The sequence below is a fragment of the Falco peregrinus genome, chromosome 21 (genome assembly GCF_023634155.1).
Source record: "Falco peregrinus isolate bFalPer1 chromosome 21, bFalPer1.pri, whole genome shotgun sequence".
NCBI lineage: Eukaryota > Metazoa > Chordata > Aves > Falconiformes > Falconidae > Falco > Falco peregrinus.
The window spans coordinates 777,341-793,794 of NC_073742.1; the positions used below are offsets into that span (position 1 = coordinate 777,341).

A 16,454-nucleotide genomic window follows, 5' to 3' on the forward strand; every position below is an offset into this window, starting at 1 on the left:
TGATTATCACTGCTCAGAGGCTGTTGAAGAAGTAAAGCCGCCTCTGGGAAGGGCTCAGTGGGGTAGGGTTGAGCCAGGGGAAATTGCCTCTTCCCCCTGGAGTTCAGCGAGAGTAGACCTGTGCCACACGAGAGCCTGTCCAAGTAAATACCGTGGCATCTACAGAGCCCATTGTTCCCTTGTCAGAGCGAGGCGTGTTTCTTCCCCAAACAGTATCACATTTAGAGCAGAGGATAATCGTTCCTTTCTACCCCAAACTCTTGGCTGGGGACACGTTGCAGTGCTATCAAACTAGCAGACCGCAACAAGGCTTTAGCGTTGGCCATATTCTACTGCCGGTGCTGTAGCACCTTCCTCCAGAGGCCAGACCACACTGCTCCTCCTCCAGCTGACACCCTCTCCCACAAGCCACAGGGCTATTTAACCCCTTAGCGGGAACCAGCTACACCTGCACGTCGTCCATGTCAATCAACCCACTGCCTCTGAGGCAAGGCCACAGCTGCGTGTTATCAATGCTAATCAACCCACCGCCTTCATTCCTCTACAGGGAGAAGCTCACCAAGCACATTTCCACCACCCACAACTGGCTGCTAAAATGTCATTCGCACAGAGCAACGTGTGGAAAAAAAAAAAAAAAAAAAATTCCTCCAGGACACATCAAAGTAATTCCACTACTGTTCAGGCTCCCAAGGTACTTTCACCCGTTAAAGCCATCGCAAGGCCTGACGGCCCATTTCTCTCCTTGTACCACCACCACTCCAGAAAAGCAGAGGAAATGTGATGGAGACAGCACACTGGGTGAGCTACAGAGCCCCTGATACCATCTCCTAAACACGAAGAGTGTGAGCATGGGAAGGACTAGAAAGGCACTCCACTTACCGTTTAGCTGCTTTCTTGCCAATGAGGTGTCGGTGGAATTGGTGGTCAGCCTTGGTTATTGCGTAATCCGTCCCGTGGATCTAAAAAGAATTATATTTTTTATATCTATCTATCTATGTATGTATGTACATTATTTTATATTATAATATATAGGGCCAGGTAGGACAGGCCACCGCTTCTGTCTCGTGCCCTAAGTAACTGCCTACTGCCAGTATTGGCACTGACTCACCAGCGGTCAGCTACAAGCACTTCTGCTCTTCAGCAGAGCACAAGCATTCCTCTGCTTTGAGAAGAGAGCATTGTGCTCATGAAACATTGAAAAGACTGACTTCTATGCCTCTCCAGCTATAACCAAGAGAATCCTTCCTTCTCCGCACCAAAAAAATTAATGCTGACTTTTCAAGGATGCTGTGGATGAGGTTCATAACCAAGGGGCGTCATCCACCTGGCCACACAATTTGTCTCCTGCAAGTTCGATTAAGCATGCCAAGACATCCTATGGATGTGACAAACACCTCATCACCTCTGCTCTGTTGCCCCTTCTTCCCCCAGTTTCTTACTGGAACTAGTAACTCCAGCTCACCAGTTCCTTGAGCATGGCTTCAATCTGTTCCTGAGCCACATGCACATCTTCTGCAGGTCCTTCCAAAGTGATGTTATCCTGTGGCGAGCAGCCTCACAGTTTGCCCTCTTGCCTGTGATAACAATTGTCGCCGAGTTGCTGTTCTTTGCTGGGAGATCAATTTTGGTGTTGCTTTCTTTACGGATCTGCCACAAAGGGAAAAAAAAAAAAAATCATCTCAGAAGCGTCCCATGTCAGAAGAAAAACCCTCGCAGGCTATATTGGACACCACCAATGGGCAGGAGAGAGCATCCAGTGGGATTTTGCTGCAGGCAGTGATCATCACGAGCACTTGAGTTAGGAGCAATATCTCACCTTCTTGATGTTGGCACCTCCTTTCCCTACGATGTTCTTGTGGAACTGTTTGCAGATGGGGACAGAAATAGAAAAGCTGTTTTCAACCTAAGGGAGAAAGGAAGGGAGAACTGAAGACTACACTGTCGTGGCAAGGGAGGCCCGACTTCAGGAACTCTGATAAACGAGCTTTTGAAAAGAGGCTTAGACCCAAGGAAGTTCTCTATACGAGGGACTTGTAAGACTAAACAAAGGCAAGGACGTTCCCCTATAGCCTTCCCATAACAGGTACTACCCCCTGCCTCCATTCAGCCAAAAGAGCGTCGACAGCTCCCTCCTCTTGAGGTGTTTTAGCTCTACCCAAGCCAGTAGAGCTCTGCTTTGCCCCAGGGTTATCCAGGCACGTAGGAGGGAAGTGCAGGCAGAAGACCTCCTTACCAGGTCTGCCACCGTCTTTTGCATGTACTCGGTGCACTTCTCCCCCTCGTTTTTGGGACCTCGGAGTTGGACGATGTCACTCTTGTGTGCAGGGTCTGGGAAGTTGATGATAACCTGCAGGAGCGGTCATTTATAGTTAGCTCAAGCAAAAGCAAGAACCCTTGTGTCAGACACATGCAAAGGTTGGGGGGACCCTACACATGCCCTTTTCCCATTCAGAACAGGGGAACCGTGTTAGCGGCCTCTGGCTAAAAGAACTATCTTCTCAGACACTTGCGCTACAGAGCCACTAAAGTTACGACTTCTGTGACGACAGGCCTACTACCCATGTAGGAAATAACCCCTCTGGATTCCTCCTCTCCTACCAAGCCTTACCTCTGGGAATTGCTCCCGGATTTCCCAGATCCGCTCAGCCTTCTGCCCAGTGATGGTCCGGTGGAATTTCTGCTCAACGATTAGGTCCGCAGCGTGTTGATTTTCCTGACGGGAACAGAGGGCACACTGAGTGTTCAGCCGGAGAGCCATCTACTTTGACTTAGCGGTTTGCTGCCCGACGGTTTACTTGCCAGCACTGTCCCTCTTTTCTCCAGACCAAATTCACTCTGCGTTGACAGAGAAGGGCTACCCGAGGGAACAGGGGAAGACATTTGTGAAGAGGAACTTGCACTTGTCATGAGATCCAAGTGCTCCGTGGGCAAGGGGCACACACTCGCACCAGAAGGTTACAAGGGAACACGAGAGCCCAAACCCTGCAGTCTCCCAAACATCACGTCCTACCCACTCACCATACGGGAAGCGAGTTCCAGCAGCTCTTTCTTGGCCTGTGGGACCCCCTGTGGGTCTCCTTCAATTCTGATCGGGTTGCTCTTCTCGTTGTCCGGGGGAATGCGCACAGACACCTTGTACAGATCCTCCATCCTGTTCACTTCGAGGCAAGGACTGTGGTGACGCCGTCTGCTAGGCAAAGACCTGGAAGCAAGGCACCTTGATTATCACTGCTCAGAGGCTGTTGAAGAAGTAAAGCCGCCTCTGGGAAGGGCTCAGTGGGGTAGGGTTGAGCCAGGGGAAATTGCCTCTTCCCCCTGGAGTTCAGCGAGAGCAGACCTGTGCCACACGAGAGCCTGTCCAAGTAAATACCGTGGCATCTACAGAGCCCATTGTTCCCTTGTCAGAGCGAGGCGTGTTTCTTCCCCAAACAGTATCACATTTAGAGCAGAGGATAATCGTTCCTTTCTACCCCAAACTCTTGGCTGGGGACACGTTGCAGTGCTATCAAACTAGCAGACCGCAACAAGGCTTTAGCGTTGGCCATATTCTACTGCCGGTGCTGTAGCACCTTCCTCCAGAGGCCAGACCACACTGCTCCTCCTCCAGCTGACACCCTCTCCCACAAGCCACAGGGCTATTTAACCCCTTAGCGGGAACCAGCTACACCTGCACGTCGTCCATGTCAATCAACCCACTGCCTCTGAGGCAAGGCCACAGCTGCGTGTTATCAATGCTAATCAACCCACCGCCTTCATTCCTCTACAGGGAGAAGCTCACCAAGCACATTTCCACCACCCACAACTGGCTGCTAAAATGTCATTCGCACAGAGCAACGTGTGGAAAAAAAAAAAAAAAAAATTCCTCCAGGACACATCAAAGTAATTCCACTACTGTTCAGGCTCCCAAGGTACTTTCACCCGTTAAAGCCATCGCAAGGCCTGACGGCCCATTTCTCTCCTTGTACCACCACCACTCCAGAAAAGCAGAGGAAATGTGATGGAGACAGCACACTGGGTGAGCTACAGAGCCCCTGATACCATCTCCTAAACACGAAGAGTGTGAGCATGGGAAGGACTAGAAAGGCACTCCACTTACCGTTTAGCTGCTTTCTTGCCAATGAGGTGTCGGTGGAATTGGTGGTCAGCCTTGATTATTGCGTAATCCGTCCCGTGGATCTAAAAAGAATTATATTTTTATATCTATCTATCTATGTATGTATGTACATTATTTTATATTATAATATATAGGGCCAGGTAGGACAGGCCACCGCTTCTGTCTCGTGCCCTAAGTAACTGCCTACTGCCAGTATTGGCACTGACTCACCAGCGGTCAGCTACAAGCACTTCTGCTCTTCAGCAGAGCACAAGCATTCCTCTGCTTTGAGAAGAGAGCATTGTGCTCATGAAACATTGAAAAGACTGACTTCTATGCCTCTCCAGCTATAACCAAGAGAATCCTTCCTTCTCCGCACCAAAAAAATTAATGCTGACTTTTCAAGGATGCTATGGATGAGTTTCATAACCAAGGGGTGTCATCCACCTGGCCACACAATTTGTCTCCTGCAAGTTCGATTAAGCATGCCAAGACATCCTATGGATGTGACAAACACCTCATCACCTCTGCTCTGTTGCCCCTTCTTCCCCCAGTTTCTTACTGGAACTAGTAACTCCAGCTCACCAGTTCCTTGAGCATGGCTTCAATCGGTTCCTGAGCCACATGCACATCTTCTGCAGGTCCTTCCAAAGTGATGTTATCCTGTGGCGAGCAGCCTCACAGTTTGCCCTCTTGCCTGTGATAACAATTGTCTCCGAGTTGCTGTTCTTTGCTGGGAGATCAATTTTGGTGTTGCTTTCTTTACGGATCTGCCACAAAGGGAAAAAAAAAAAAAATCATCTCAGAAGCGTCCCATGTCAGAAGAAAAACCCTCGCAGGCTATATTGGACACCACCAATGGGCAGGAGAGAGCATCCAGTGGGATTTTGCTGCAGGCAGTGATCATCACGAGCACTTGAGTTAGGAGCAATATCTCACCTTCTTGATGTTGGCACCTCCTTTCCCTACGATGTTCTTGTGGAACTGTTTGCAGATGGGGACAGAAATAGAAAAGCTGTTTTCAACCTAAGGGAGAAAGGAAGGGAGAACTGAAGATTACACTGTCGTGGCAAGGGAGGCCCGACTTCAGGAACTCGGATAAACGAGCTTTTGAAAAGAGGCTTAGACCCAAGGAAGTTCTCTATACGAGGGACTTGTAAGACTAAACAAAGGCAAGGACGTTCCCCTATAGCCTTCCCATAACAGGTACTACCCCCTGCCTCCATTCAGCCAAAACAGCATCGACAGCTCCCTCCTCTTGAGGTGTTTTAGCTCTACCCAAGCCAGTAGAGCTCTGCTTTGCCCCAGGGTTATCCAGGCACGTAGGAGGGAAGTGCAGGCAGAAGACCTCCTTACCAGGTCTGCCACCCTCTTTTGCATGTACTCGGTGCACTTCTCCCCCTCGTTTTTGGGACCTCGGAGTTGGACGATGTCACTCTTGTGTGCAGGGTCTGGGAAGTTGATGATAACCTGCAGGAGCGGTCATTTATAGTTAGCTCAAGCAAAAGCAAGAACCCTTGTGTCAGACACATGCAAAGGTTGGGGGGATCCTACACATGCCCTTTTCCCATTCAGAAAAGGGGAACCGTGTTAGCGGCCTCTGGCTAAAAGAACTATCTTCTCAGACACTTGCGCTACAGAGCCACTAAAGTTACGACTTCTGTGACGACAGGCCTACTACCCATGTAGGAAATAACCCCTCTGGATTCCTCCTCTCCTACAAAGCCCGACCTCTGGGAATTGCTCCCGGATTTCCCAGACCCGCTCAGCCTTCTGCCCAGTGATGGTCCGGTGGAATTTCTGCTCAACGATTAGGTCCGCAGCGTGTTGATTTTCCTGACGGGAACAGAGGGCACACTGAGTGTTCAGCCGGAGAGCCATCTACTTTGACTTAGCGGTTTGCTGCCCGACGGTTTACTTGCCAGCACTGTCCCTCTTTTCTCCAGACCAAATTCACTCTGCGTTGACAGAGAAGGGCTACCCGAGGGAACAGGGGAAGACATTTGTGAAGAGGAACTTGCACTTGTCCTGAGATCCAAGTGCTCCGTGGGCAAGGGGCACACACTCGCACCAGAAGGTTACAAGGGAACACGAGAGCCCAAACCCTGCAGTCTCCCAAACATCACGTCCTACCCACTCACCCTACGGGAAGCGAGTTCCAGCAGCTCTTTCTTGGCCTGTGGGACCCCCTGTGGGTCTCCTTCAATTCTGATCGGGTTGCTCTTCTCGTTGTCCGGGGGAATGCGCACAGACACCTTGTACAGATCCTCCATCCTGTTCACTTCGAGGCAAGGACTGTGGTGATGCCGTCTGCTAGGCAAAGACCTGGAAGCAAGGCACCTTGATTATCACTGCTCAGAGGCTGTTGAAGAAGTAAAGCCGCCTCTGGGAAGAGCTCGGTGGGGTAGGGTTGAGCCAGGGGAAATTGCCTCTTCCCCCTGGAGTTCAGCGAGAGCAGACCTGTGCCACACGAGAGCCTGTCCAAGTAAATACCGTGGCATCTACAGAGCCCATTGTTCCCTTGTCAGAGCCAGGCGTGTTTCTTCCCCAAACAGTATCACATTTAGAGCAGAGGATAATCGTTCCTTTCTACCCCAAACTCTTGGCTGGGGACACGTTGCAGTGCTATCAAACTAGCAGACCGCAACAAGGCTTTAGCGTTGGCCATATTCTACTGCCGGTGCTGTAGCACCTTCCTCCAGAGGCCAGACCACACTGCTCCTCCTCCAGCTGACACCCTCTCCCACAAGCCACAGGGCTATTTAACCCCTTAGCGGGAACCAGCTACACCTGCACGTCGTCCATGTCAATCAACCCACTGCCTCTGAGGCAAGGCCACAGCTGCGTGTTATCAATGCTAATCAACCCACCGCCTTCATTCCTCTACAGGGAGAAGCTCACCAAGCACATTTCCACCACCCACAACTGGCTGCTAAAATGTCATTCGCACAGAGCAACGTGTGGAAAAAAAAAATAATAAAAAAATCCTCCAGGACACATCAAAGTAATTCCACTACTGTTCAGGCTCCCAAGGTACTTTCACCCGTTAAAGCCATCGCAAGGCCTCACGGCCCATTTCTCTCCTTGTACCACCACCACTCCAGAAAAGCAGAGGAAATGTGATGGAGACAGCACACTGGGTGAGCTACAGAGCCCCTGATACCATCTCCTAAACACGAAGAGTGTGAGCATGGGAAGGACTAGAAAGGCACTCCACTTACCGTTTAGCTGCTTTCTTGCCAATGAGGTGTCGGTGGAATTGGTGGTCAGCCTTGATTATTGCGTAATCCGTCCCGTGGATCTAAAAAGAATTATATTTTTTATATCTATCTATATTTGTATGTATGTACATTATTTTATATTATAATATATAGGGCCAGGTAGGACAGGCCACCGCTTCTGTCTCGTGCCCTAAGTAACTGCCTACTGCCAGTATTGGCACTGACTCACCAGCGGTCAGCTACAAGCACTTCTGCTCTTCAGCAGAGCACAAGCATTCCTCTGCTTTGAGAAGAGAGCATTGTGCTCATGAAACATTGAAAAGACTGACTTCTATGCCTCTCCAGCTATAACCAAGAGAATCCTTCCTTCTCCGCACCAAAAAAATTAATGCTGACTTTTCAAGGATGCTATGGATGAGGTTCATAACCAAGGGGTGTCATCCACCTGGCCACACAATTTGTCTCCTGCAAGTTCGATTAAGCATGCCAAGACATCCTATGGATGTGACAAACACCTCATCACCTCTGCTCTGTTGCCCCTTCTTCCCCCAGCTCCTGTTCTCCTTCATAATACCTAGTTGTTCTCTCATTATGAATCCTCCCTTCCCCTTATCAGTGTCAATGGAATCATCGTTCCATGGACAATGAGTCGTCCCGTTCCCCCGCTTGGTCCGAGAGTATTACCTCTGTTCAGTGGCTTGATCCAGGGTGATAGTGCTCGTTCTAGGCGCTGTAAAGAGCGAAATCTATATCCTATGTCCTGATTTTGGGTAGCTAACATTAAGGCAAAACAGTAATCCTCACACAGTTTTTATTTCATTCTGTAGCGTCGGTGTCGGTATCAGCTGCCTGCGGTAAAGGTTCACGGAAAGGTCTGACATTCTTCGCTGGGATCCATCTAGGTCCTTTTTCTGTAGAGACACAAGCATAACCTTTTCCCCGTGTAACAAGAGGATATGGTCCCATAATTTTACCTGTTTCTGCATCTCGGACCGATACCGGGCCTTTAACCCGTGCCTCGACGGAGGTAGCTGCAGTGAAACGTCGACCTATCGGTGGGTCGTTATCTATTAAAGAACAATTCAAAAAATTAAAAACATACAACGCTTTCTGTAACCGTTCCTCGGGAATAGCCATGCCCATTCCCCCTTTTTGTTGTTGTCATAAACGTTTCAGAGACCGACGAGACCCTTCAATGAGAGATCGACCGGTGGGGGAATGAGCAGTGCCGGTAATATGAGTTCTACCCCATAGGGCAAAAGAGGTTTTTACAGTTGTTGAAACGTAAAGATAAAGACCGATAACGGTCCAGCTTAAGGGGATACCTAAAGCAGCAAAAGCACGCATTAAATGTCTACGAACAGCTCGTGCCTTTTCTCCTGTGTGACACGAGGCAACCAAGGCACCTGAAAATGTATCAATGGAAGAGTGGATATATTTAAGGCTACCAAATTCAGAATCATGCGTGACATCTGTTTGCCCTAACGGTAGGCTTTGTAATCCTCTAGGATTAACTCCTGCAGCAACTGATGGGAAAGAATGTTTTTGACAATCGGGACAGACAGCAATAATACTTGATGCTTGTTGAGCAGCAAGGCCAAACTGTCGCTTAAGAGCTCCAGCGTTTCGATGGAAAAAAAGAGTGACTTCGCTTAGCTTGTGCAATACGGTCTGGCAGTACTTGAACTGGTCACGGCAATAGGTCAGCTCGTCGATTGCCTTCTGCAGGAAAACCAGGTAGCGAGGTATGAGACCTAATATGCATAACAAAATAAGGCGCAGATCGAGAGTCCAAAAGGAAAATAAGTTCCTGTAACAGGGTAAAGGGTTGTGAATGCGAAACACTCCGCAGCACAGAAGCTTCAGCTCGTGGAACAATACCTGCAACATAAGCAGAATCAGTAACAAGGTGGAGCGGTACATTCCATTCTCGGAAAACACGAACAACTGCATTCAGTTCTCCTGTTTGAGGTGAACCGGAGACCGTCTCTATGTCCGAATCCCATTGTCTCCGTTGAAAACCTTAGGAAGACAGGAATTGAACCTGCACAGAAGAGATCAAAGCGCTCCATACTCCCCTTATATTACTTCCCAGTAGGGTCAGCTAAACAAAAGCTATCGGGCCCATACCCCGAAAATGATGGTTTAACCTCTTCCTCTACTAAATGAGCCCCGTCACAAAACTAACGTTCTCCTTAAGCCTTCTACTAGGAACAACCATCACAATTTCAAGCAACCACTGACTGCTAGCCTGGCCTGGCCTAGAAATCAACACCCTTGCCATTATCCCCTTCCTTTCAAAATCACACCACCCTCGAGCTATGGAAGCTGCGATCAAATACTTTCTCGTCCAAGCAACCGCCTCCGCATTAATCCTCTTCTCAAGCACAATCAACGCACAGTTCACCGGACAATGAGACATTCCGCGACTAAGCCACCCAACAGCCTCCCTACTACTAACTACAGCAGTCGCAATAAAACTAGGCCTAGTACCCTTTCACTTCTGATGTCCAGAGGTCATACGAGGCTCACCTATAACCACTGCCCTACTCGTCTCTACATGAATAAAACTCCCCCCACTCACTCTTCTTTTCTTAACTGCCCCCTCACTGAACCCACTCCTACTGACAACCGTGGCCATTGCATCCGCAGCCATCGGAGGGCCAACAGGACTCAACCAAACACAAATCCGAAAAGTCCTAGCTTTCTCATCGATCGCCCACCTAGGCTGAATAACCATCATCCTCATATACAACCCCAAGCTAACATTAATAACCTTCTACCCATACTCCTTAAGAACCGCCTCCATTTTCTTAGCCCTCAACACAACCAACTCCTCAAAACTATCCACAATAATAACCTCCTGAACAAAAATACCATCACTAAACGCATCCTTGACGCTAGCACTACTATCCCTAGCCGGCCTGCCCCCACTCACTGGCTTTTTACCAAAATGACTCATTATCCAGGAACTAACTAAGCAAGAGATATCAACCGCAGCCATAATTATTTCAATACTCTCCCTACTAGGTTTATTTTTCTACCTACGCCTTGCATATTGCTCCACAATCACACTCCCACCAAACACTACAAGCTTCATAAAACAATGATACAATAACAAATCCACAGGCACACCAATTGCTACCTTAATTTCTCTGTCAGTCCTCCTTCTCCCCCCTTCTCCCGCAATCCTGACCGTTACCTAAGAAACTTAGGATCCCCTGCCTACCAAACCGAAGGCCTTCAAAGCCTTAACTAAGAGTTAAATCCTCTTAGTTTCTGCCCACACCACTAAGGCCCGCAGGACACTAAACCTGCACCATCTAAATGCAACTCAGATACTCTAATGCAGCTAGGGCCTCCACGATAAGCCTAGACAGACGGGCCTCGATCCCATAAACTTCTAATTAACAGCTAGACGCTCAAACCAACAAGCTTCTGTCTACCAGACTCCGGCACACTCTCAGCGTACATCAATGAGTTTGCAACTCAACATGAACTTCACCACAGAGTCGATAAGAAGAGGAATTCAACCTCTGTAAAAAGGACTACAGCCTAACGCCTAAACACTCAGCCATCTGACCCGTGACCTTCATCAACCGATGACTAGTTTCAACAAACCACAATGACATCGGCACCCTATAGCTACTCTTCGGAGCATGGGCAGGCATAGCCGAGTACCGCCCTCAGCCTCCTTATTCGAGCAGAACTTGGCCAACCAGGAACTCTCCTAGGAGACGACCAAATCTACAATGTCATCATCACCGCCCATGCCTTCGTAAGAATCTTCTTCACAGTTATAGCCATTATAATCGAAGGGTTTGGAAACTGACTAGTCCCCCTTATAATTGGAGCCCCAGACATAGCATTCCCCCGCATAAACAACATCAGTTTCTGAACTACTTCCTCCGTCCTTCCTACTGCTCCTAGCGTCCTCCACAGTAGAAGCTGGAGTCGGAACAGGATGAACCATATACCCGCCCCTAGCAGGCAACCTAGCCCATGCTGGCGCCTCAGTAGACCTAGCCATCTTCTCCCTACACCTCGCAGGTGTGTCTTCCATCTTAGGGGCCATCAACTTTAACACAACAGCCATTAACATAACCCCCCCTGCCTTATCGCAATATCCAACTCCCCTATTCGTATGATCCGTACTCCTATTGCCCTCACTTCCAGTCCTGGCCGCCGGCATCACCATACTACTGACCGACCGAAACCTAAACACTTTTCTTTGACCCCGCTGGAGGGGGAAACCCCATTCTCTACCAGCACCTGTTCTGATTCTTTGGCCACCAGGAAGTTTACATCTTAATCCTTCCCGGCTTTGGAATCATCTCACATGTTGTAACGTATTACGCAGGCAAAAAAGAACCATTCGGCTACATAGGAATAGTCTGAGCTATACTATCGATTGGATTCCTGGGCTTTGTCATATGAGCCCACCACATATTCACTGTAGGAATAGACGTAGACAGCCGAGCATACTTCATCTCCGCCACTATAATCATCGCCATCCCATCCGGCATTCAGGTATTCAGCTGACTAGCCACACCACACGGAGGCACCATCAAATGAGATCCACCGATACTGTGAGCCTTGGGCTTCATCTTCCTCTTCACACTTGCCAATGAGGTGTCGGTGGAATTGGTGGTCAGCCTTGATTACTGCGTAATCCATCCCGTGGATCTAAAAAGAATTTTATATATATATAATATTGTACGCACATACATACATATATATATTATATAGGGCCAGGTAGGACAGGCCACCGCTTCTGTCTCGTGCCCTAAGTAACTGCCTACTGCCAGTATTGGCACTGACTCACCAGCGGTCAGCTACAAGCACTTCTGCTCTTCAGCAGAGCACAAGCATTCCTCTGCTTTGAGAAGAGAGCATTGTGCTCATGAAACATTGAAAAGACTGACTTCTATGCCTCTCCAGCTATAACCAAGAGAATCCTTCCTTCTCCGCACCAAAAAAATTAATGCTGACTTTTCAAGGATGCTATGGATGAGCTTCATAACCAAGGGGTGTCATCCACCTGGCCACACAATTTGTCTCCTGCAAGTTCGATTAAGCATGCCAAGACATCCTATGGATGTGACAAACACCTCATCACCTCTGCTCTGTTGCCCCTTCTTCCCCCAGTTTCTTACTGGAACTAGTAACTCCAGCTCACCAGTTCCTTGAGCATGGCTTCAATCGGTTCCTGAGCCACATGCACATCTTCTGTAGGTCCTTCCAAAGTGATGTTATCCTGTGGCGAGCAGCCTCACAGTTTGCCCTCTTGCCTGTGATAACAATTGTCTCCGAGTTGCTGTTCTTTGCTGGGAGATCAATTTTGGTGTTGCTTTCTTTACGGATCTGCCACAAAGGAAAAAAAAAAAAAATCATCTCAGAAGCGTCCCATGTCAGAAGAAAAACCCTCGCAGGCTATATTGGACACCACCAATGGGCAGGAGAGAGCATCCAGTGGGATTTTGCTGCAGGCAGTGATCATCACGAGCACTTGAGTTAGGAGCAATATCTCACCTTCTTGATGTTGGCACCTCCTTTCCCTACGATGTTCTTGTGGAACTGTTTGCAGATGGGGACAGAAATAGAAAAGCTGTTTTCAACCTAAGGGAGGCAGGAAGGGAGAACTGAAGATTACACTGTCGTGGCAAGGGAGGCCCGACTTCAGGAACTCTGATAAACGAGCTTTTGAAAAGAGGCTTAGACCCAAGGAAGTTCTCTATACGAGGGACTTGTAAGACTAAACAAAGGCAAGGACGTTCCCCTATAGCCTTCCCATAACAGGTACTACCCCCTGCCTCCATTCAGCCAAAAGAGCGTCGACAGCTCCCTCCTCTTGAGGTGTTTTAGCTCTACCCAAGCCAGTAGAGCTCTGCTTTGCCCCAGGGTTATCCAGGCACGTAGGAGGGAAGTGCAGGCAGAAGACCTCCTTACCAGGTCTGCCACCGTCTTTTGCATGTACTCGGTGCACTTCTCCCCCTCGTTTTTGGGACCTCGGAGTTGGACGATGTCACTCTTGTGTGCAGGGTCTGGGAAGTTGATGATAACCTGCAGGAGCGGTCATTTATAGTTAGCTCAAGCAAAAGCAAGAACCCTTGTGTCAGACACATGCAAAGGTTGGGGGGACCCTACACATGCCCTTTTCCCATTCAGAAAAGGGGAACCGTGTTAGCGGCCTCTGGCTAAAAGAACTATCTTCTCAGACACTTGCGCTACAGAGCCACTAAAGTTACGACTTCTGTGACGACAGGCCTACTACCCATGTAGGAAATAACCCCTCTGGATTCCTCCTCTCCTACAAAGCCCTACCTCTGGGAATTGCTCCCGGATTTCCCAGACCCGCTCAGCCTTCTGCCCAGTGATGGTCCGGTGGAATTTCTGCTCAACGATTAGGTCCGCAGCGTGTTGATTTTCCTGACGGGAACAGAGGGCACACTGAGTGTTCAGCCGGAGAGCCATCTACTTTGACTTAGCGGTTTGCTGCCCGACGGTTTACTTGCCAGCACTGTCGCTCTTTTCTCCAGACCAAATTCACTCTGCGTTGACAGAGAAGGGCTACCCGAGGGAAGAGGGGAAGACATTTGTGAAGAGGAACTTGCACTTGTCCTGAGATCCAAGTGCTCCGTGGGCAAGGGGCACACACTCGCACCAGAAGGTTACAAGGGAACACGAGAGCCCAAACCCTGCAGTCTCCCAAACATCACGTCCTACCCACTCACCCTACGGGAAGCGAGTTCCAGCAGCTCTTTCTTGGCCTGTGGGACCCCCTGTGGGTCTCCTTCAATTCTGATCGGGTTGCTCTTCTCGTTGTCCGGGGGAATGCGCACAGACACCTTGTACAGATCCTCCATCCTGTTAACTTCGAGGCAAGGACTGTGGTGACGCCGTCTGCTAGGCAAAGACCTGGAAGCAAGGCACCTTGATTATCACTGCTCAGAGGCTGTTGAAGAAGTAAAGCCGCCTCTGGGAAGAGCTCGGTGGGGTAGGGTTGAGCCAGGGGAAATTGCCTCTTCCCCCTGGAGTTCAGCGAGAGCAGACCTGTGCCACACGAGAGCCTGTCCAAGTAAATACCGTGGCATCTACAGAGCCCATTGTTCCCTTGTCAGAGCGAGGCGTGTTTCTTCCCCAAACAGTATCACATTTAGAGCAGAGGATAATCGTTCCTTTCTACCCCAAACTCTTGGCTGGGGACACGTTGCAGTGCTATCAAACTAGCAGACCGCAACAAGGCTTTAGCGTTGGCCATATTCTACTGCCGGTGCTGTAGCACCTTCCTCCAGAGGCCAGACCACACTGCTCCTCCTCCAGCTGACACCCTCTCCCACAAGCCACAGGGCTATTTAACCCCTTAGCGGGAACCAGCTACACCTGCACATCGTCCATGTCAATCAACCCACTGCCTCTGAGGCAAGGCCACAGCTGCGTGTTATCAATGCTAATCAACCCACCGCCTTCATTCCTCTACAGGGAGAAGCTCACCAAGCACATTTCCACCACCCACAACTGGCTGCTAAAATGTCATTCGCACAGAGCAACATGTGGAAAAAAAAAAAAAAAAAAAAAATTCCTCCAGGACACATCAAAGTAATTCCACTACTGTTCAGGCTCCCAAGGTACTTTCACCCGTTAAAGCCATCGCAAGGCCTGACGGCCCATTTCTCTCCTTGTACCACCACCACTCCAGAAAAGCAGAGGAAATGTGATGGAGACAGCACACTGGGTGAGCTACAGAGCCCCTGATACCATCTCCTAAACACGAAGAGTGTGAGCATGGGAAGGACTAGAAAGGCACTCCACTTACCGTTTAGCTGCTTTCTTGCCAATGAGGTGTCGGTGGAATTGGTGGTCAGCCTTGATTATTGCGTAATCCGTCCCGTGGATCTAAAAAGAATTATATTTTTTATATCTATCTATATATGTATGTATGTACATTATTTTATAATATCTAGGGCCAGGTAGGACAGGCCACCGCTTCTGTCTCGTGCCCTAAGTAACTGCCTACTGCCAGTATTGGCACTGACTCACCAGCGGTCAGCTACAAGCACTTCTGCTCTTCAGCAGAGCACAAGCATTCCTCTGCTTTGAGAAGAGAGCATTGTGCTCATGAAACATTGAAAAGACTGACTTCTATGCCTCTCCAGCTATAACCAAGAGAATCCTTCCTTCTCCGCACCAAAAAAATTAATGCTGACTTTTCAAGGATGCTATGGATGAGGTTCATAACCAAGGGGTGTCATCCACCTGGCCACACAATTTGTCTCCTGCAAGTTCGATTAAGCATGCCAAGACATCCTATGGATGTGACAAACACCTCATCACCTCTGCTCTGTTGCCCCTTCTTCCCCCAGCTCCTGTTCTCCTTCATAATACCTAGTTGTTCTCTCATTATGAATCCTCCCTTCCCCTTATCAGTGTCAATGGAATCATCGTTCCATGGACAATGAGTCGTCCCGTTCCCCCGCTTGGTCCGAGAGTATTACCTCTGTTCAGTGGCTTGATCCAGGGTGATAGTGCTCGTTCTAGGCGCTGTAAAAAGCGAAATCTATATCCTATGTCCTGATTTTGGGTAGCTAACATTAATGCAAAACAGTCATCCTCACACAGTTTTTATTTCATTCTGTAGCGTCGGTGTCGGTATCAGCTGCCTGCGGTAAAGGTTCACGGAAAGGTCTTACATTCTTCGCTGGGATCCATCTAGGTCCTTTTTCTGTAGAGACACAAGCATAACCTTTTCCCCGTGTAACAAGAGGATATGGTCCCATAATTTTACCTGTTTCTGCATCTCGGACCGATACCGGGCCTTTAACCCGTGCCTCAACGGAGGTAGCTGCAGTGAAACGTCGACCTATCGGTGGGTCGTTATCTATTCAAGAACAATTCAAAAAATTAAAAACATACAACGCTTTCTGTAACCGTTCCTCGGGAATAGCCATGCCCATTCCCCCTTTTTGTTGTTGTCATAAACGTTTCAGAGACCGATGAGACCCTTCAATGAGAGATCGACCGGTGGGGGAATGAGCAATGCCGGTAATATGAGTTCTACCCCATAGGGCAAAAGAGGTTTTTACAGTTGTTGAAACGTAAAGATAAAGACCGATAACGGTCCAGCTTAAGGGGATACCTAA

General features: G+C 48.9%; 1 pseudogene; it reads left to right on the plus strand.

Moving 5' to 3' along the window:
- Positions 1–9,479: 9,479 nt before the first annotated feature.
- LOC129782981 (NADH-ubiquinone oxidoreductase chain 2-like) lies at positions 9,480–10,520 on the plus strand (annotated as a pseudogene).
- Positions 10,521–16,454: the final 5,934 nt, after the last annotated feature.